We start from the raw sequence: 21,601 nt of genomic DNA, 5'->3' as shown, positions 1-21,601 counted from the left end.
AGCTTACCATTTATTTGTGTCTTCAGTTTCTTTCATCAATATCTTATAGTTTTCAGTGTATAGGACTTTCACTTCCTTAGTTAAACTTATTAGGTATTTTATTCTTTTTGATGCAACTGTAAATGAAATTATGTCCTAACTTTCTCTTTCTGATAGTATGTTGTTATGTATAGAAATACAACTGATTTCTGTGTATTGATTTTGCATCCTGCAACTATATTGAATTCATTATTAGTTCTAACAGATTTGTAGGGTTTTTTGTGGAGTCTTTAGGATATTCTTCTTTTTTAACATTTATTTATTTATTTTTGAGAAAGAGAGAAAGTGTGCAAGCCAAGGAGGGGCAGATAGAGAGAGAGAATTCCAAGCAGGCTCTATGCTGTCAGCACAGAGCCTAACGTGGGGCTTGAACTCACAAACTGTGAGATCGTGACCTGAGCCGAAATCAGGAGTTGGATGCTTAACTGACTGAGCCACCCAGGCACCCCTAGCATTTTCTATATGTAGTATCATGTCATTGGCAAACAGTGAGTTTTACTTCTTCCTCTCCAATATAATTGCCTTTTATTTCTTTTTCTTGACTAATTGCTCTGGCTAGGATTTCCAATCCTATGTTGAATAAAAGTGGCACAAATGTACATCCTTGTTTTGTTCCTGATCCTAGAAGAAAAGCTTTCAGCTGCGTCTATTGAGATGATCCTACAATTTTTATCCTTCATTTTTTAATGTGGTGTATCAAACTGATTTCCATCCTTGCATCCCTGACATAAATCCTACCTGGTTATAGTGTGTGAACCTTTTAATGTATTGTGGAATTAGGTTTGCTAATATTTTGTTGAGGAATTTTGTATCTATGTTCTTCGGGGATATTGACCTTTCTTTTCTTGTGATATCTTTGTCTGGTTTTGGTATCAGAATAATGCTGGCCTCATAAAATAAGCTGGGAAATGTTTCCTCCTCTTCTATTTTCTTTGAATGTTTGGTAGAATTCACCAGTGAAGCTGTCTGGTCTTAGACTTTTGTTTGTAGGGAGTTCTTAAATTACTGATTTAATCTTCTTACTAGTAATTGGTCTGTTCCGACCTTCTATTTCTTCATGATCCAGATTTCATGTCTCCAGAAATTTATCCATTTTCTCCTAGGTTGTATAATTTGTTGACATATAATTGTTCATTGTAGTCACCTAGATCCTTTGTATTTCTGTGGTATCAGTTTTAAGGTCTCTTTCCTTTCTGATTTTATTTATCTGAGCCCTCTCTCTTTTTGTCTTACTGAATCTAGCCAAACATTGTCAATTTTGTTTATCTTTTTGAAGAACCAGCTCTTGGTTTTATTGATCTTTTCTCTTTTTGCCTCTATTTCATTTATTTCTGCTTTGATCTTTGTTATTTCCTTTCTTCTACTAACTTTGGGCTTTGTTTGTTCTTTTTCTAGTTTCTTAAGGTGTAAAGTTAGGTCATTTATTTGAGACTTTTCTTATTTGAGATTTTTTTTTTCTTATTTCTTTAGGTAGGCATTTACTGCTATGAACTTTTCTCTTAGCTGCTTTTATTAGGTCACTTATTTGATATTTTTCTTATTTATTTGAGATTTTTTTTGCTTATTTCTTTAGGTAGGCATTTATTGCTATGAACTTTTCACTTAGAACTGCCTTTGCTGCATCTGTAAGTTTTGGTGTAAGTTTTAGTAAGTCTAACAACTGATGTTATTGCTTATTATACTATGACTTTTCTTTTTTTTTTTTTTAATTTTTTTTTTCAACGTTTTTAATTTATTTTTGGGACAGAGAGAGACAGAGCATGAACGGGGGAGGGGCAGAGAGAGAGGGAGACACAGAATCGGAAACAGGCTCCAGGCTCCGAGCCATCAGCCCAGAGCCTGACGCGGGGCTCGAACTCACGGACCGCGAGATCGTGACCTGGCTGAAGTCGGACGCTTAACCGACTGCGCCACCCAGGCGCCCCTATACTATGACTTTTCAAAATTCAAGTTTGTGGTTAGCTTGACACCTTTGCCTTTCAATTCATTCCCATCATTTGAAACAGCATAAGCAATGACTACACGCAATTACCATTATCCTCGTTAGGTTGTCAGAGTTAGCTTAATGCTTTTTTTCTGTAGTGATACCGAACCAAAAAAAAAAAGTTTCTTTTGAAAGGTCTTAGACCTCTATCCTTCCAAATCCTAATCACAGCATAACCAACCTCAAAAAGTCATTAGTAAAGACTAGAATAATATCCTATAACAATTCAGCTATGAAGAAATTGGCATAGTCCATCTCTTTGATTCATGTTCTTATGAAAATAATGTGTTGCAAAATAAAACTATATTTCTCTCAACATTTTTTTAGCTAGATTATTACAGGTTACATTGGGACTGATTTTTTTTTTCCTAACAAAGGTTGAATAACACTCAAAGGCTTTAGTAGCCAAAGTTCATCTTTAGAAATAGCTTTCTTCTATAATGTACTGCCAATTTCTTATGTGTGTGTATTTTGACCTTCCTGATGCCTCTGCTATGGGCTGCCTGTTGATTGGTGCATGTTAGTGCTTTGCTTATAAGAGTTGGGCAATAGTTCAGTGATCCAGTCCAAATGTGGGCCATAGATAGAATAGGCTCATCTTCTATTTAAGAAATGTAGCAAACTGCTTTAAATGAATTTGGTTCAGACAAGGTCATTGGAACTGTTCATCTAACCCTGTGTGCTGTATGTAATGGACACTTCTGCTGAGCTCCAAAACTGCAAGGTAAATAGACAAGAAAGCCAGTAACTTGCCACCTCTGTGAGAGCTTTCCTTAAGTCTGTTATTGGATTTGCATTCTTAATCATATGGGGCCCATTTTGGTCATTTAAAAGGACTTGTTCACTGGTTCTCCTGATGTTTTTGAAGATAGTCCTGGGAATAAAAATAGTGAGTTCTTATATTACTTTCTGGTCTTTTCTAACTTTTTTTTTAATAGGAGATTGAGTTTATATGCATATTCATACCAGGTTTATGAAATATTCAGCTAAATTTCTTAGACATGAAAGAATTAATTGTTAGAATGTTTTAATCTAGCTAATCATTATGTTTAAACTATAGTAGGTTCAAGTACATTTTCCTCAATTCTATTTGTTGACATATACACTTAGCAAATTGAATTGAGACGTAAGCATTGTATATACTATTTTGAATTTAGTAATTTACAGATTTTTTTATTGCCTAATCCTCTTCAAACTGTAGAATGTATTTTACTCGACTGTGTTGTGATTCTGTACAATTTTTAGGACCAACATGTTATAGGATTTTGTAGTCACATAGAGCTAAACATGATGAGAGAAGTTATTGAATCCATCTCCTGACTGGAGGCAAAGCTGCATTTATTCCATCCAAAATAGATGAAGATCTTTCCTATTTTTAAATAGCCATGAAGATAGAAATTTTGTAACTGCTCTTAGCAATCTATTTGATTATTTACCACTTGCACCTTTAGGATGTTCATCTTTAAGTCTTAACTTAAATTCTTCACTGGACAGTTTAATATCACCATGCCCTAGGACAAAAATGTCGATCATTATCTTCTTTATAACAACTCTTATAGTCAGAAAACCATGAAGATATACCTCAGCATTTTCTTTCTGAAGCAAAATTATCCCAGTGTTTTTTTTTTAAACATTCACTTTTGTTTTTATAGCTCTTTCTGTATGAGAGTGGCAAAGGGGACTATTTTAAAAAGTTCTGTCATATATGATGCCTCTGAAAAAGACACTGCATATTTTAATTTCACTGTGCTGATGTGGAAATAGCCACAGCTTTTTCATTATATGCTGATGGAAAGAGCATTTGTGTTCATTTAACCTTGAGGTTGAAACTTGTTCCCAAAAAAGTAACTGACTCATAGCATTGGCTAGACCCAAGAATAAAGAGCATCAGTTTTCCTAATCTTAAAGCTTATCTTGCCCCCACTCCTAAAACACACTAAAATTAACTTTTCCTTGACCTCTCTTTTGTGCTATTTATTTACTGATTTAACAACTTTTTTCTATCATCTTTGTCTCCTAAAATAGACAGACAGCATTTCTTCAACAAATGTTGGAGTGCGTGCTGTGTTTAGGACACTATGCTAGGCTTGGGAGATTCAAGTGTGAACTGTTAGCAAAGACTCAAAGACAAAGATGTCCTAGGCATGTTCAGGGAGGAGCCAATAGCCTGTCACAGTATATAAGGAAGAAGCAGTGGGGGGGGGGGGGGCGGGGGGGGAACAGAAACAACAAACAAAAAACAAGAGAGGTGGATTGGGGCCAGATTGTGAAAGACTGTGGATTCCCTTAAGCAAATAGTTGATGGTGACAAGGACAAAAGTAACATTTTTCAGTCTATATTGTGGAAAGCTCTTTCCAGGTCTTTAAAACACATACTGTGTGCATGCTGTCTTCTTGGTTTAGTATCTAACAGATCACTGGGTATAAGTACCTTCTTGATTTATATCTTTTGGTATAAATTTTATGTCATGATTTTTCCCTTTGAATTAAAAAAAAAAACACTTGAGGGAACCATTTGAGTAAAGACAGCCTTCTGTTCACACTGATCTGGATGTTTCTTTCTCCTGCTGTGCCCATATTTATTCCAAAGCCCTCTGTACCACTAACATGTTACTTTCTGAGTTTACACACTGAGGAGTCTCAAGATGAGTTTCCCCTGTATTAGGCACAACCTTTTTGTGCCAAATGGCATTAATGGCATTTAGCAGTGTTAACCAAATATTTCTAATTGATTGAACCACATGATAACAATGCCAGACCTTTCTAGCATCCCCTAAAGGATATCAGTGTACTATATATAGTAAAAGTCCGTGGTATACCGATCTGTTTGGAATCCATGAAGCTGCAACTGCAGAGGTTTGAGATATAGAAGAAGGAAAAGTTGTTTGGGATCAGATTGTAGAGAGCTCTTGACTGTCATCCTGACAAGAGTTTGGTCTATTTTAGGAGCTGTAAGAAATCATCTTAATTGTATTAAACACATTCAGTCCTTGACACTGCTTTTTGCCCTGCCCTGCACCCTACCTGGCTCCCTGGCTTTTAATTCATTCTTGTATTTCAGGTCCCTATACCTGTAAAAATCAGGAAGACTCAGGAGGATTTGTATGGGGTGGGGTGGAATGTCGAGTTATATCTTAGCAATGTCTCAGGCCTAGAAACAGTCCTAGACCTAAATGCTGAACCTTCGTTTTTAAATCTGATCACCTAAATTTTTTTTAAGGTAGACATGATTCCTTCAGAGTGATATTAACTCATTGAGAGTTAATATAGCATATTGAGGAGAGGTAAGGCATCATTGTGATTTCTTTATCATTCTTCTCAAGATGGATCCAAAAAAGTGGATGGTCTTGAAAAGCAGACCCTAAGATATTAATGACCATTTGTGGCATTTGTAGTCTTCTTAGGACTGACCAAAAGGAATGAAAATACTTCAAGAGATTTTTCTTTGGGAAGCTCCGAAGTACCTAGCAGGAGATTACACAGGCTCTGTGTGCACTCTGAATAACCCTTCCCTCTGACTTTAACTTTGTAAACCTTTTGCCAGATAGAAAATAGAGAATTAAAAACCTCAAAATTCAGGGTGCATGAAATGTCATTAAATCTAGCATAAAATTTCTTGAATCTGTCAGATAAAGGAAATCATGTATCCATAGAGAAGATGGAATATCAATTGACAGGAACCTATGAAGCTGGCACTTATTCTGAGAGACATATGAATCTAAAAATCCAATAGTGCCTCAGCCTTTGAAAACACAGAAGCCAGAGAGGTACTAGGAAAATCAATAAGGTAAAAATCTTCATCCTACTATTTGGAATGACTCCCACATAAGAATTAATTAACACAATACTTCTAGAACATGAAAAGGATGTTAAAATGTTATCTCTACCCATAGAAAACAAAGATATATAAACCGACCCAACTTCTAGAGAGAGGGCTGAAGAGAAAAGCCTGGAAAGATTAAAGGTGTGTGTAAGAGGTCATCTCTGCCCTGTTGTCACACCATTTACCCTCTTCAGATAGAGGGATAAGTGTTGAACTTCAGTTTGTCTGAATTCCTCAGCTCTGTCATCAATGCTGTGACACATTCTAATTTTCTGATTCATTTGTGATGAATAAGCTCTCTCTTTTCTATTCACAGCACTAAAAGTAACCAATTTTTATGAGTGAGTTATGATTACTTATTTTCCATTTTTGTATTGCACTATTATTTTCCCTTTGCAAAGTTTCTCTCACGCTTTCTCAGCCGGTGTGAATCCCATGTACAAAAAAGCCCTCGGACAGGACCGCTGCCTAGGCTTCAGTCAGTCAAGAGGAATGAAAGACTGACAGCCCGATTCCGTTTTTAACCCAGCCAGATACCTCAGCTGGCAAGTGGCTCAGCTTCCGCACCATAAAATGGGTATAATAATAGCTTTCCCTTACCACTGTGAAATATTTAGAATACAAATCAAGCCAAACCTGTCTCCTTCCAAAGGAGAAGCTTAAACTAGCCTACAAAATCCTGAATGAGCCCAGATTTCAAGGGGAAACATAAAATGGGAAATACCTACATGTAGTGTAATTTAGTGGTTAAAAATATGTAGACTTTGGAATGGGGCAGACTTATTCAGATCCCAGCAGCTGTGGGATTTGGGGTAAGTTTCCTAATTTCTCAAATCTCCCTTTTTCTATAGTAAATTGGGAGTTAATGGTATTTCCTCTTCTAGTCAGGATTAAATGATACACTGCTAATGCTGCTTTTCAAACTCTTCCACAGAGGTGATCCTCCCTTTCAAGTGAGTGATCCAGTACTCAGGGTGCTGGGCCATTGCCTGAAGCAATCTGCCACAAATGAGACTTTTCAGTGATGGCTCAGGGTGCATCCTACAAATACATACAAATTTAGCATTCTACTCATTATGTTCTTGTTTGTTTCACTAAACTAGAAGTTCCATGAGGACCAAAACAGTATCTGTTTTATTCCTCCTATAACATCCAAGAAAATGAATATGTGTACAAATAAGGGTTTAAATGGCTCAGCCACAAGGACAACTGACCCTCCCGAAAGACGGTTATGTCTTTATTACTTATTCTGTGGCTTGGTGCGCTCCCATTACGCTGCTCCACGTCCCTGGATATGCCCACATTCAAATCTGAGAAGCATTTACTTAGCAGGATGCCTGAAACCACAGAAGGTGCTGAGTAAATAGTAACTCTTATGTCTCTGCTCACTACTCCTCTATCGCACTGTTCCTAAGCCTCTATGGAAATCATAAAGAACTAGGGAAGTCAGAGTCTGGGAGGCCTTTAGAGGAGTCTGTGTGTCTCTAGCCACACACACCCATGAAGAGCTCTATTTTCTATACATTTTGTTTGCTTCTGGCTTCAGCTTGGAGCGACTTGTCAAGCTTCCTAGAGGTGATAAGCAGTGGAATTGCATGAGCATTTTCTCCCCTCTCCCCCTAAGCCAAGGGTGACGAACCTGGAATTCATGAGCAACCTTCATGGGGTCTGGAAGATTTTTGAAACTTGGTGTTTCTAAAGAGTTTCTTTGGGAGGGGATTCTCATTGGGATCCATATCACCTGGAAATATTGGAAACCATTGCCCTTGAACGTTACATAATGTAAACTGAAATCAGAATTGATTAATCTTTATTAACAATCCATTTAATTAATAGTACATTTAGTTCCTTGGAGATTGACACTATACAATAATTTCTACTAGAATATCACAAAACACAATCAGAGTTCACCACAAACCACCCCTTTTCCCCCTGTCTACTCTTGCCCCCCCCCACCATGTATTAAGGTCCTGATTCATTTGGGCTTTACAGTTATATATTCTTTGCTAGATAGTTATGCTTTGAGCCTAGCACGCGTAACGCAAATATTTTTCATCATATGCAAAACTATTATAGATAATTCTTTGCATTTCAGATGAAAACAACTTACAGACGTATAAGGTAAATATCACTTAGGCAGAAAGGGCACATTATCAATAAAATAACAATTTGAACTGAACAGAAATAAACCTATGTAGATTAATACATATTCTCAAAATTGCAGATTGTAATTCAATCAAGAAGTAGGGGCCTTTTGACGTTTATGAACATTTATAAATTATATAAGAGCTCTGAGATTAAATTTTTTGCCTTAATATTAAATTTTGGATAGGTATTATTGTTTTTCATTAATATATAAAGACAACAATTATATCCAATAAAATCTCCAATTTAACTTGGCTTTAATTTGTCTTAGACTGTGACATACACACTGATTTTTCTTTCCATCTTGGATTCCTGTCATTGACAGCCTGTGTGTCACTTAACATCCAGGAAAGATATTTCTTCTTCATTCCAGACCTTGGATGTATTAGTCAGTCTGGGTACAATTTATATTGATCTCTTTTGATCACATCAAAAATTTAATTTTGACTGATTAACTTTATGAATAAATGCTCCTTGGAATTTGAAAAGGAAACCTATGTGCTTAGATATAAGAACATAAATGCTAAGTATAGTTTTTAAAAAGCACAATGTATTATTGAGAGTTATTGGGTTTAAATGTGCAAGAGAGAAATGATAAGTGAGTATATTTCATAGATAACCACTAATCATCTTTCTCCTTTTTCTCAAAGGCTGAGGAAAAAAAACAAGCTCAAAAAAGTTAGGAGGGAAGCATGAAAGGAAGGAAGGGGGGAAGGAAGAAGGAAAGAAGGAAGGATGAGGAAGGGAAGAAGGGAGGGGGGAGGGAGGAAGGAAAGAAGAGGGGAAGGAAAGAAAGAAAGAAAGAAGGAAGGAAGGAAGGAAGGAAGGAAGGAAGGAAGGAAGGAAGGAGATTTAAAAAATAGACTAGTGCTATGGTCTAGGATTTTGGCTTATAGAAGGGACTAGAACTTAGCAAAACTTAGAACTTTAAAGTCTTTGAAGACTAGTCAATCTTTATATATATTTCAAGTTTGTATGTACTTCCAATGAATCATACATAATCTAATTGTCTTGCTTAAAGTTTTCACTAAACTCATCAATTTTGTGAAATAATTTGAAAGCATTGGAGACTCCCAGCCTCTCTCATGTTAGCATACATTATGATCTAGGCTGCAGATTTTCATCTTAACTCTTCTTATTCAAGAAGGCGAACACCATCCTTCACACTTACATGTGCATGTACAGGGTTTCACCTCAGCCATAAAGAGGAAACTTTTTCTTTGGAGGAATCTCTATGATAGTGCACCTGTCTAGAAAACTTGTTGAGAAGTGAAATCTCTTTAATTGACAGGGGTGTTTGTTGTTGTTGTTGTTGTTGTTGTTCTGTTTTGGTTTTTTTTTTGTTTGTTTGTTTGTTTGTTTTTGCTTTTAGCCTTATTCTACGCCAAACTATATAATCATATCTCTGTACTTGATCTCTTTTAGTATAATTTGTTTTGCATATTTTTAGAGGCCTTATATATAAGTGGTTAAAATCATGGTGTCAGAGAGGAAAGAGTTCAATCAGCATATATTAAATCCTTGATATATTTGAGTGGGGTGTGGGTGGGGAGACCTGCTTTGTTTTTTTCAGTATCCCTGTTTGGTTTACTAATTTCTCATGGATCTTCTGTTACTTCAGTTTTATTTTTCCATAAGAGAAGCTGTCAAAACAGTAGTGTGAGCAGGCCAGTCCCATCATAGCTCATTTGGCTTGTGAGTTGAAGATGACAAAGGAGAATTATCTGATTTGAAATACAGATGGAGGAACTGTTAAGATCAACTCCCCGCAAACCTGAGGTTTTCATCCTTAGAGATGTGTTTTGGGAGACAGATGCTTTCATTTAAAATCATTTTGTCAGCGGGGACATTCCTAGGCTGGAGAGAAGGGGCAGATGAGGCAGTATATGGTCCTCAGTGGACACCAAGCCGACAAGAGGCAACATTACACCGAGTCCTCAGTTGAGGGCCAATGATACACGTACATGTTGAATTTGTCCAGAGGGTCTTCTGCGCATTAAACATACTGTATTTACCCTTAAAAGAGCCAACATTAATCAGTTTCATTCATCTTTGTCAAAATTATCTAAGATTTGCCCTGTGCTATGCGGGATGGCCGTTACCTATTCTCATCAGTGCTGCCCAATAGATATTTATGGAGTGATAGAAATGTTCTCCCTAGAAGGCAGCCACCAGCCACAGGTGGCTATTGAGCACTTGAAATGTGGCTAGTGTGACCAGGAATTAACCATTTAGTTTTTCACTAAATTTTAACTAATTCAAATAGATAAGTATAGGTAGTGGCTACTGAGGAGCACAGCTCTAGAAAGTACTCACACCATTCAGATCAGAATGAAGTTAGCAAAGAAGGAGGTTGGCATGCCATGTGCTGGAGTGCTGTGTTGGTCATCTAGCAGGAGGTCATGGCCTTTGGAAAATTGTATGGGGCTGGATCTCTTTTTCCTTGGGCTCCAGGTAATAAAACAGGTTCCTACTGTTAACCCTTAGGAGCAACCAGTTCTGTCTACAACTTAGATTCGTTCTCCTTCCCCTCACTGGGTTTATTTTTAATTCCTTGTTTTTGTTTTTCAGTTCCTTGACCATCAGTCTGTGGCCTGCCCCTTCTCTTTCTGTAAGTAAAAGTGGTTTCTTTACTTTTCCATAAAGTGTCATATTTGGGAAATTCAGATCTTTATTGGCATGGTTTCTGGTTGACTTTGTTGTGGTTTCCAGCGCTTCTTCACTATGTATTAGCTTACTTTGGGTTTGAAATTGATGCTGTTGGTGCTGGTAGTAGTTGCCATCCATGAGGGAGCTGGAAAGCCCAGGGCCTGGGCGTTGGACTACATAAAGACTGCATTTTTCTCAGCGGCAGCTGCTGTTTGCAGAAGTCACTGCTCCTCTAAACCATAGCCTGCATTCTTCAGTCAGATATCAGCAATAGTTGGGCTTTTGCTCCACTGTCAATCAATGGGCAATTATTTATTCATCAGCTATATACCCATGTCTACATCCCGTAGTTTTTAATTTCAACTTCTACATCACATCTTTCATTTATGGACAAAATTTCCATACCCTTTTACTAAGAAGTGCAAGAGTGAACTATAAGGCTTGACCCATTTAGGCTAAAGTTGTGTGTGTAATCACAAGTCCAGGGGGAAAAAAAAGAGAGAGAAAGCCAGGATTACATCTGCCGAGAGGTTTATAGAAGGTACCATCCTTTTTCAAAAAAGGTGGGGAGTCATTTGAAAAAGGAGAAAAAACAAGAGAGAAAACTTGATTTCAGATGAAAAGAGAGAACATTTATTATTTAAAGCCCAAATCAGGCTGCATCGAATGTGTTGGATAAGTTTTTACCTTGGGCTGCTTGAAAGAGATTCTGTGGCAGTGAACCCAAATAATCATAGTCACCCACTGCATGAGACACTGCCCAAGACACGCTACAGGTGGTGGCAGTCACCTTCTGTGATAAATAAGCATCAGATCTTCCCAGCTGCTTCTCCCTCTCTGGTGAACACTGTCCCTGATTCACAACATTCTGTCCTGCCTCACTGACTTCTCCGAGGTGTTTCTTGTGTGGTCCTCATTTGCACAGAAAGGGGGTCCCATGGCTCTCTTGCACATGTGTGGCTTCCACTAACATTCCTAGAGGCATGTTGCAGATACACTTAAGGGAGCAGAATCCCCCCCAAGGACGGACACTAAGACTAAAGTCCAAAGTGACAGCCGTTTGACAGAGAAAGGAGATTGGTGAAACTCCCCAAGGACGACGGGTGCTGTGTGTAATGCATTTATATAGCAGGGCCGGATCCTCCCTGTCCCTGACAGGTCTTGTTATTCCTTATTCTCCATGTTGATAGAGCGGGTCTGTCAATGCTTTGGAGGGTGTGAATGTACATGCTTCTGGTTACCACTTTGTGTTTCCGTGTCCCTCCTTCAGTTACCTAGCACTGCATATTTCTAGTCCTCTGACTGGCAAATCATTTTTGTTACAGTTCTTTTGTGTAAAAACAGTTCACAGAATAGCTCCGTGTTAGACAAGGCATTAATCCTCACATCACTGGGGATGAGTCAGCACAGTGCACTCCTGCCCGCACGGCTCAGCTATTATGACGTCAGCACCGTAGGGCAAGCCTCAGACACAAGCAGTACAGGGGACTGGAGACCTGTGTCACAGATTAGAAATCGAGGGGGAGACCTTTGAGATAAAAACGTAATTGAAAGGCTGTTTCTGGCTCATAAGAAAATGTGAAACTGATTCTATGATACCTCCACCATTAATCAGGCAGCTTCTAGAGAGATCCTAATTTTTAACCAGAGATAAAGAAAGCTGGGAGAATGACCTGTAATGGGGCTGATAGCCCACTCCTGTACCCCCTAACCTTGTCCCACCCCTGGGCCAGGCTTCATGCTTGCTTGGGTTGTTCCAAATCCCAAGACTGCTTTTCTTTCAAGGGTGACAGGGCCTGTGATAGCCCTGCTGTCCTCAAGTGCCCCACAGACACAGCTGATGGCTCCAGGGGTGGTGCCCCAGATACCTATCAAAGGGAAAAGAAAAGTTCCTGGGAACAGATCAGAACATTATCTCCCCAGCGCTTCTAGCTCCTAGTGCCTCTTCAATGGCCTTCTCCAGACAGGTGCAGAATGCTGCCTTCTCTCCCTGGCACTGCATTTAGTCCAAAGTCCCAATCCGGATTTGACACAGATTTCAATGGGAACTGAACAGCTTCCAGATGTTCCCCCCCAAGAGTTTTCTATTCCGTTACTCTTTAGCAGAAACAAAGAGGAGCCTGCCGTAACCTGCCACGCTGCCTGGAAGCAGGTAGCACAGACTGAGCCTATTTGAGAAACCAGGTTATTATAAATTAGACCTCTCCACGATTCAGACTCAGATTCATTCTCAGAACAAAACCTTCCGGTATTGAAAACTCCCGTGTTGAAAAGGCTGCAAATTCACTGCCTCAGTGGCATTCTCTGCTAACGAGACATTCCTCCATCACACTCTCTATCCCTCATTCTTCCTTTCACCCTGTGAGAACCGCCAGAAAGTGCCTTACTGCTGCGATCTTCTGCCTTCCTTAGATTGCTAATAGGCTCCATGCTTAGCTTATAGAGGCTAACGCTACTGCTTGGCTTCATTTTGATTAATTATCATGCACAGCTCTTTATTCAGTTTTCAGTCAACAAACATTTATGGAAAGCTAGTTATTGTGCGTCATTCCTGGAACTCCAAGATAAATAAGAAATGCTCCCTATTGCTAAGAATCTCACGGTCTGGTAGGGGTGATAAATAGTAAATAAGTAAATAGTAGTATAATAGTAAATAGTAAATAAGGCTACAGCATGTGATGGACACTGGAATGGAGGCATAAACCAGATGTAACAAGAGGAGCAAGGAGATGGTACAAAGGTGTAACAAGGAGCAAAGAGAAAGGAGTGCCCACTTGCAAGCTGGATCTAAAAGTCTACAGAATGAATTGCAGTTTGCCAAGTCAGTGTAGGGGAAGGAAAAGAAAAGGGCATCACAATCACGAAAAAAGCAAGAGCATTTACAAAGTCAAGAGTGTCGAGCAGCAGCCTGCTCCAGAGGACAGTAGCTTAGTATGGCCGGAACATGGTGGTTGAAAGGGGAGCCTGGGAGATGAGGCTGGAAAGTGGATAGGAGGCAGATTGCGGAGGGTCTTGTCAGCCATGCAGGGGAGTTTAGATGTGATGCTGCAGGCTTGAAGAGGCTTTGAAGAATTTTAAGCAAAGAGTGCTCTGGCTATGTAGAGATGGCTGATTGGGAAAAGGGAGACCGGGTCACAAGTGAAAACAAAGGGCCCGGACTGTACAGTGGGGGTGGGAGCGAAGAAGAGAGGCTATCTGGTAGTGTTGACATAGACACTGACATCTGCATGATGCCAGCATATCTTGGCCCAGTGCACAGTCCCTGCCTTCTAGGAGAAAGGTTGATGTGTTATGTGGGGCCAAATTTCAGGCCAAAACACTCTTTACAGGAGCTCCAAAGGAGACCTGAATTTGAATCTGACCTCACTCTGAGATGCTGCCTGCTGGTCTCCAGAGATGTGTGACTCTTTTTCCATAGTAAATTTGGGGGAGTGTCAGGCAGATAAGGAAGAAGCCATTTCCAATGTCCCGCTTTTCCCTTCTTTCACCTGAAAATGAAACAATTTCTCAGTAATGTCCCCCTACAGCCAAGCAATACCCAACTTCCTATCATTTGTCTATACTGTCCTTTTCTAAGAAGTTCCAAGCCATTGAACTGAATGGCAACATATATACTGCTGGTGTTGAAACAGTTCGGTATGTCTCTTCCTTCTTTCTGAATTAGAGTTCACCATAAATGTGCTTTTCTCTTGTTCACTTTGGGCTGCCAGGACAATTTAAAGGAAATTTTCAACAGCTTATGTTTCATGGACCATGTTCTCTTTGCAAATGGGAGGGTATGTGTGGGTGTGTTTAAGTCTTCTCTATATTGCTTTCTGGAGAAAGGTTTGAGAAGATGAACAAGATGAGGAGTAGGGACCTATTGAAAGCCCAGGTCCCCCCAGTGACCTGAGTGTAGACTGTAGGCTGGTGATCAGATGGTCAATTATGTGTTTGTCAAAACATAGTGGGCTGCATTCCAGACTGCCAGCTTTGGAAGCCCAGCTTCTGCCAACCAAATGTCATCTGGGAACATGCAACACTGGGCACTGTGAAGGAGTTTGAAATAGACCATGCCACAGCCAACCTACTGCCAGTCTTATAGCACCAATATGGCATGCACAGCCGGGCCCCATGTTTCAGAGCTCAGGAATTCACTGTACTAAATTCAAGAGGTCAGATGGGTTCATGTTTTCAAAGGCCCTGTTCTCTGCTTTGAACATTGTGACTTGCTCCTCAGTGACTTCCAAGAGATTTTTCCAGTCATATCTCTGTGGAAACCACCCTTTTTGTGATGGTTGTGAGAGCCTTGTAGAAGTCCCAGAGGAAAGAAAAATATACATACTCACTCTGACAATGACTGTGATTCCAACAGAGGGATTCCAACTCTTAGGAAATTACATTAAAGGTGCATAGCTTTTAAAATATCAGGAACCACCTTGGCAACTTATAAAAAGCAGAAGGGCTTTGCCTATTTTATAAAGTGATTTGCATATACCTGCATAAATAATGTTCCCACCTGTACTTTTATGCATTTAGGTTGAATAAATTAAATTCAGTGATCTTTAAAATATTCACTGTCTTTCATTGCTCAGATACCATTTTCAGGACCCTTCCTTCTAATTTTTTTTTCCTGAGGTAGTAGTGGCGGTTTTTTTTTTTCAATCTTTTAACTAATTCAGAGAATCAAAACACACTACAGACCAGCCTACCACACCTAGGAGCATTGCTTCCCTCTGCTTGCATTTCTCTTAGCCTTCTACCTATCAGACCATGAGTATACTATGTTTTTCATAAAGGAAAATAGGGGAATATATTATCAAGATGAAAACTCAGCACATAACAAGATTAAGCTTCACTACCTATATGTATCCAGACTTGTGCTGATACACATCTCAGGGACATACTCATATTAACCTTTTTCCCCCCTTTAGCCACTGCGACCACCCCTTCAGAAACTATCCAGCCACTAACCCATATTAATTGTAACTTGATCCTTCAAACCACAGCTTGGTCAGTGGGCCAGCTTCAAGCACAATCATCCTGTGAGATATTATTAAGCACTTACTAAATACAAAGAATTGTGTTTAGTATGGGGTTAAAACATAAATCTAAGACATTGCCCTTGCTTGCTCTTAAGGAACTCAAAATTGGATTAGCAAAAGAAGTTATACTGTTGAGTATTCCATATGCATATAAGACAATAAGTGACAGTTCCAAAACAAATGATACAGTCCAGTAAGTACTATAGGATTTCATTCATGAAAGAGAGCCTTGAGGGTTGGAAAGTTTCATGTAAAATATGATTTTGCTGGGTCTTGAAAAATGGCTAGAATAAAAAAAAAAAATGATGAAGAGCAAAAAAAAAATGATATTTCAAACAAAAGAATAAACCTAAGTTTTGGAATCTTTGAATGGGTCCAATAAATGGCACGGCTCTTTCCCACTCAAGTTCTAAACCCATTGAAAAATAAGACAAAAGAACTTATAACCTAGGGACCAAAAATTTTTGGTAAGGCTTGGTTGAAAGATGTAGGATGGATGAGAGGTAAAATGGGCTCGTTGACTCCCTTCCCTTCTATCTATACTTTGAAAAAGCCCTCCCAAAGGAAAATTGAATCAGCATAAGATCAATGCTCTTCCAGGTTACTAACTCCCATTGTAGGAAAAGAAAGAGAAAGAGGCTAAACTCCTGCTGTTACAAACCTCAATCTCAGTTCCCCTAATTAAGAGACATGGAGCAAGAGCAATCTTATCCACAAGATGATTCACCTCCATGGGGAACTGTAAGGAATGAGGCAGAGACAAGTTATGTTCAGAAAACTTCCTTCTGAACACTAGGAGTTGGGAAGAGGCATTCCAGCCAGCCCCCTGATGCACGGTCTGGAAAGCAAGAGAAGGAAGTACTGAGTGAGATGAAAATGTGAACCATAGCCAAAAAGGTACCATCTAAGGAGACATGCCTTGGGTTGGAGCCTGTAGCCATAGGATTATTGGAGATCTAAACTGAGGGTTTCTTTTTAGAGTCTCAAAGTTACCTGAATCAGAACCCCAGGACACAGGCAAGAAATTAAGATAATGGACTAAAACCTCATTGGGAAAAAATATAGAAAAATCCTGTCTTTAGTTAAACTAATAATCACAGTAAGAATTAGCATGTGTTGAGTGCTTGACTTATTTTAGGCACTGGACAAAATACTCTTAACAGCTACCTGATTTAACCTTTAGAGCTAGTCATTAGGTAGATGCTATTGTGATCCTAATTTTGAAGATGAAACAGAGATTTAGCATGTTTGAGTAATTTTTTTCAAGAATGCCTAGTGAGTGATAAAGATAGAATTTGAATACAAGACTATCTGTCTTAAAGTCCTTGGCCAAATTTGATCAAACACAAAGTGAATGTCTACTAAATGCTGAAGATAATGGAAAGCAAAACAGATATGGCCGCTGCCCTACTCGACTTACAGTCTAGGGGATGGAAGGCATGCTAATCAAATGGTCACACAAAAGAACTTGTAATTACAAACTGTGCTTGCCCCTATGAAATATAAGTTCCAGGGGCTCTAAGAGCAAATAGAAGAGGGGAATCTAAGTGAGTCTAGGAGTTCACAAGGACCTTCCCTGGTAAGTGACATTTGAGCTACCATCTGAAGATGAAAAACAAGAAGTGAGATTAGGTGGTGGTAGAGGTTTCCAAGGAGAGGGCACAGCATAGGTGAAGGCATCAAATAGAGCTGTATAGAGAGAATGAAGGGAAGAGCAGCTCAGGCTGAGGTTGAAAAGACATATAAGGATGTCAGCATCTTTGTAGGCTGTATTAAAGACCTCCCTAAGAAAAAGAAAACTTAAGAAGGAATGTGCCATGATCAATTTATATTCTATTTTTTAAGTTTATTTATTTATTTTGATAGAGAAAGCAGGGGAGGGGCAGAGAGAGAGAGAGAGAGAGAGAGAGAGAGAGGGAGTCCCAAGCAGGCTCCATGCTGTCAGTGCCGAGCCCAACGTGGGGCTGTTTCACAAACTGTGAGATCATGACCTGAGCTGAGATCAAGAGTCAGATGCTTAATTGCCACCCAGGAGCCCCAATTTTGTATTCTAAAATGATTGTGCTACTCTTGCACATTTATTGCAGACAGATGGAAACATCCACACAACAACCTGTACACGAATGTTTGTAACAGCTTTATTCATAATATCCCCAGACTGGAAACAACCCAAATTACCTTCAATGAGCAAGTGTTTCAACAAACTGTGGTATATCCATACCATGGAATACTACTTAGCATTAAAGGGTATCCCTTGATACATACAACAACTTGGATTAATCACAAAGGTATGATGCTGAGTGAGAAAAAGCCAATCTTTTTTTTATTATATACTTTATGATTCTATACTTTATGATTCTATACTTTATGATTCTATTTATATGGCATCCTTAAAACAAAAAAACTATAAAGATGGAGAACAGATTAGTGGTTGGCAAAGGTTAAGGAGTGGGGAAGAGATGGAGCTGCCAATGGCTGTCAAAAGGTAGCACAAGATAGCCTCACGATGGCACTATTCTGTATCTCCACTATAGTGGTGATCATGCAAAACTACATAAGAGATACAGTTGCACTGAACTAAACACACTCGAAGTGCATATAAAACTGGTGAAATCTGAATAAGATGGGTAGATTGTACCATTATAAAACCAAGGTCAATCTCCTGATTGTGATATTGTACTATAGTTATGTAAGATGTCGCTATTGGGTGAGACTGGGTAAAGGGTATACCAGATCTCTCTGTATTATCTCTTACAACTGCATATTAATCTGCAATAATCGTAAAATTAAAATTTAAAAACAAAAAAGCTCAAACTAGTCCATCGTTGTGAATGGTTTCACAGGAGCAAAAATAAGGAGGCTATTATAGTATAACAGACAAGAGATAGACTAGGGCAATTACTGGGAATGGAAGAAAAATAAATGGAACCAAGAGATAATACAGAAGCAAGACATACAGGATGTTCTCATGGGCTGGATATGGGAGATGGAGGAGAGAGAAAGAGCAACCGTGACTACTGGTTTATGCTCATAAAACTGTATGGAGGTTGGTGCCACTCACAGTTATGTGAAATACCAAAGGAGAATGGGAATTGAGGGAAGATTACACGGTCTGTTTTTGAGATATCTAGTGTGAGGCATTTCTGGTAAAGATAACTGAGCATATTGAATAGGCAGGTTAATATACACAATTGGATGTTAGAAGTAGAGTGAAAGCAAATAAGGCTGTCGGCAGGGATGATACTGCCTAGGAAACAGGGTTCCATAGAGAAGAAAGCCCAAACCAAGACTTGAAGAACTCTTAATATTTAATCAGCGGGTAGAAAAAAAATGAGGCTGTGAAACACTCTCGGAAGGAACAGCTAAGGAGATAGTAGGAAAACCAGAAAACATTGGCACACACGTCAAGAGAAGAGAGCATTTTGAACAGCGTGGTCTGTAGTAAGACATGCTGCTGAGAAGTCAGTCAGAGACTGAAAATTGCATTTAGTATGTTAATGTGGAGGTTGCTGTTGACTCTGGCAAAAGCTGTTTTGTTGAAGTGGTAGAAGCAATAACCTGTTTGTAATGGTATGGGGAAAGAGTGAGAGGTAAAGAAATAGAGAGCAAATGTGGATAACTCTTAGAAGCTTTACTATAAAGGAAAATGAGCTAGAGTCATGCTTTGGGAAGGAGACAGTGAAGTCAGAAGATTGGAGAAAAATGGAAATATTGGTATTTTTGTATGCATATGGGAAGCATACAGTAGAGAGGAGAGATTCAGTTTATGGAAGGGAGAAGAGGTTGGGATGATTAGTAATGTAAGATTCCTGGTAAGCCTAGAGACATGGAATCCTGAGCATAAATGAGGGATGGGAGGACGCACATCTCTTCTACCGCTAAAGAAAGAAAAAGGAAAGGATGGGGGCAGATGTGTGCCACATACTGAGAGGCTGAGTGGTTTCTCAAATGATAGCTCCTGGGGGTCAGGGTCCTGCTAAGAATAAGTGAGGTGGAGATTTGAGGAAAGTGAAAGTTTAAAATAGTTCTTGGGACAAATGGGACACTAAGTTGACCAGAGCAACCTAGGAGCATTCTCCTTGGCAATATGGAAGGCCTAGGTGAGTCTGGAGGGTTAATATTGATATCCATCTGTCTTGGGTGATTTTCTCCAGCAATTCATTGACCAAAGTGGCAGTGTAGAAAGATGAGTACCTGAGTTCAAATTCAAATGGGGTTTTACCCAGTACGTGTGTAAAGATTTAGGGGTTTTAGTTTCTTTCTCTCTTTCTTCCTTTCTTCCTTCCTTCCTTCTTCCTTCCTTCCTTCCTTCCTTCCTTCCTTCCTTCCTTCCTCCCTCCCTCCTTCTCTTTCTTTCTTTCTTTCTTTCTTTCTTTCTTTCTTTCTTTCTTTCTAGCTGAGGCCAAAATAAAAGGGCAGGAAAAAGGCTCAGTTCAGTTCTCCAAGTATCTAGGGAGCACCTACATTACACGAAGCACTGTATTGCATACAGAAAAAAAACAGAGGTGAATAAGGCACAATTCCCTGCCCTAAAATAGCTCATAGTGTAGGGAAGTTTGGAGGTTGCCATTTGGTCCAAAAGTCCAGGAACACATGGTTAGATAACTTTTATCAAAAGACACAGAAACCCATGCCATTCCTTCTTTCTTCTGGCTGCTCCTTCCTCCCACCCTGGCATTACCTAGTTACTTTCTTGCTTTCTCAAAAAATATCTACTGCCTGCCTTATTGCCAAGCCTCTAACATGCATCATAAACATGTGAGTGACAATTCTGACTTCTCCCATCATCATTTTGCTAAAATATGATCATTTAGGAACAATTAGATGATCTATTTGAAGTGTGATGTTAGTACTGTGTGAATTTTCTCTAAATGTTAAGAACTGGCATCTAACTGTACAGAAAGGCTATTTATTTAAAAGAGGGAGAGAGAGAGGAAGAGTGGGTAGGCAAGAGGAGGAAGAGAAGAAAAAGGGAAGGAAGGAGGAGGGAAGGTAGTGAAGGAAAGGAAACTAACTACAGAAGATCTTATATTAACAGCCCATCCTGTTTTTCAGAGGAACCCCCATTCAAAATGAATAATTGAGCCTCCGTTTCTAGTGGTGGCCTACATCCACAGCCTCCCCAAAGCAGCTTCCAAACCTGGAGACATACCAGAGTACTAGAGAATAATTAAATCCAGCTTCTGGCAACCTAAGACATGAACTGGAGAATGTGGAAATTCCTAATTTCCAGTAGAAGTAGGGTTCCTTACTCAGATTTATTCTGAGCATTATAAAATGGTAACAGAAAGAGGTGGTAGCAATGGTAGTTTTCCTTTATTTGAACACATTCCATTATGCTAGCTAGATTCCTCTAGGAAATGACATTAGGGCCATTTGACTCAAAACTAAATTGCAGCTACATCTGGGGTAGAATTTGGCAGCTGTTGAGCAAAGCAGCTGTATTTTTTTAATATTTACTTCTTTCATGACTCTACAATTCCCACATACTGTAAAATATTAAGAAAGTATAGAGTATAGAGAAAACATCTATAATGCCACTATACAGAAACAACTATTATTAATAATTTTTCAGATCACCTTCTAGTCTCTTCTCTGGATTTTAACATAATTGGGCATACATTGTATGTGTAGAGTTGTATCCCATTTTTAATTAAATATTATATAAGTGCTTACTGGTATAATTACAAACTCTTTATAAATGCCACTGTAATATCCGAATAGTTTTTTTATCAATCATGCAACCCCCTGGAATTTACCGAGCTGTGCCCTCGATATAGATATTTGGGTTATTTCCAGTATTTCAGTTTTAAAGTCCTATATGGCAAGAACTACATTGTATCACCTGGAATTGTCCAACTCGAAGGAATGTTGAGGCAGGCACTGATGTCACCGATCAAGAGAGTGGAGAGGCAATGATGTCATCCTTTTAAGAGA

General features: G+C 39.1%; 1 protein-coding gene across 4 annotated transcripts in view; it reads left to right on the top strand.

The window, feature by feature from the left end:
- ZBTB20 (zinc finger and BTB domain containing 20) overlaps positions 1 to 21,601 on the top strand; it is a 764,386-nt gene that overhangs the window by 594,957 nt on the left and 147,828 nt on the right. For all 4 annotated transcript variants that reach the window (XM_042954830.1, XM_042954828.1, XM_042954831.1 and 1 more), the window contains one exon: positions 10,563 to 10,602. The gene's annotated coding sequence lies outside the window, so the exon portion shown is untranslated. The remainder of the gene's footprint in view (positions 1 to 10,562; positions 10,603 to 21,601) is intronic.

This window comes from Panthera leo, chromosome C2 (genome assembly GCF_018350215.1).
Source record: "Panthera leo isolate Ple1 chromosome C2, P.leo_Ple1_pat1.1, whole genome shotgun sequence".
NCBI lineage: Eukaryota > Metazoa > Chordata > Mammalia > Carnivora > Felidae > Panthera > Panthera leo.
Note: the sequence above shows the minus strand (reverse complement) of the source record. Positions and strands in the feature narration are given on the sequence as shown.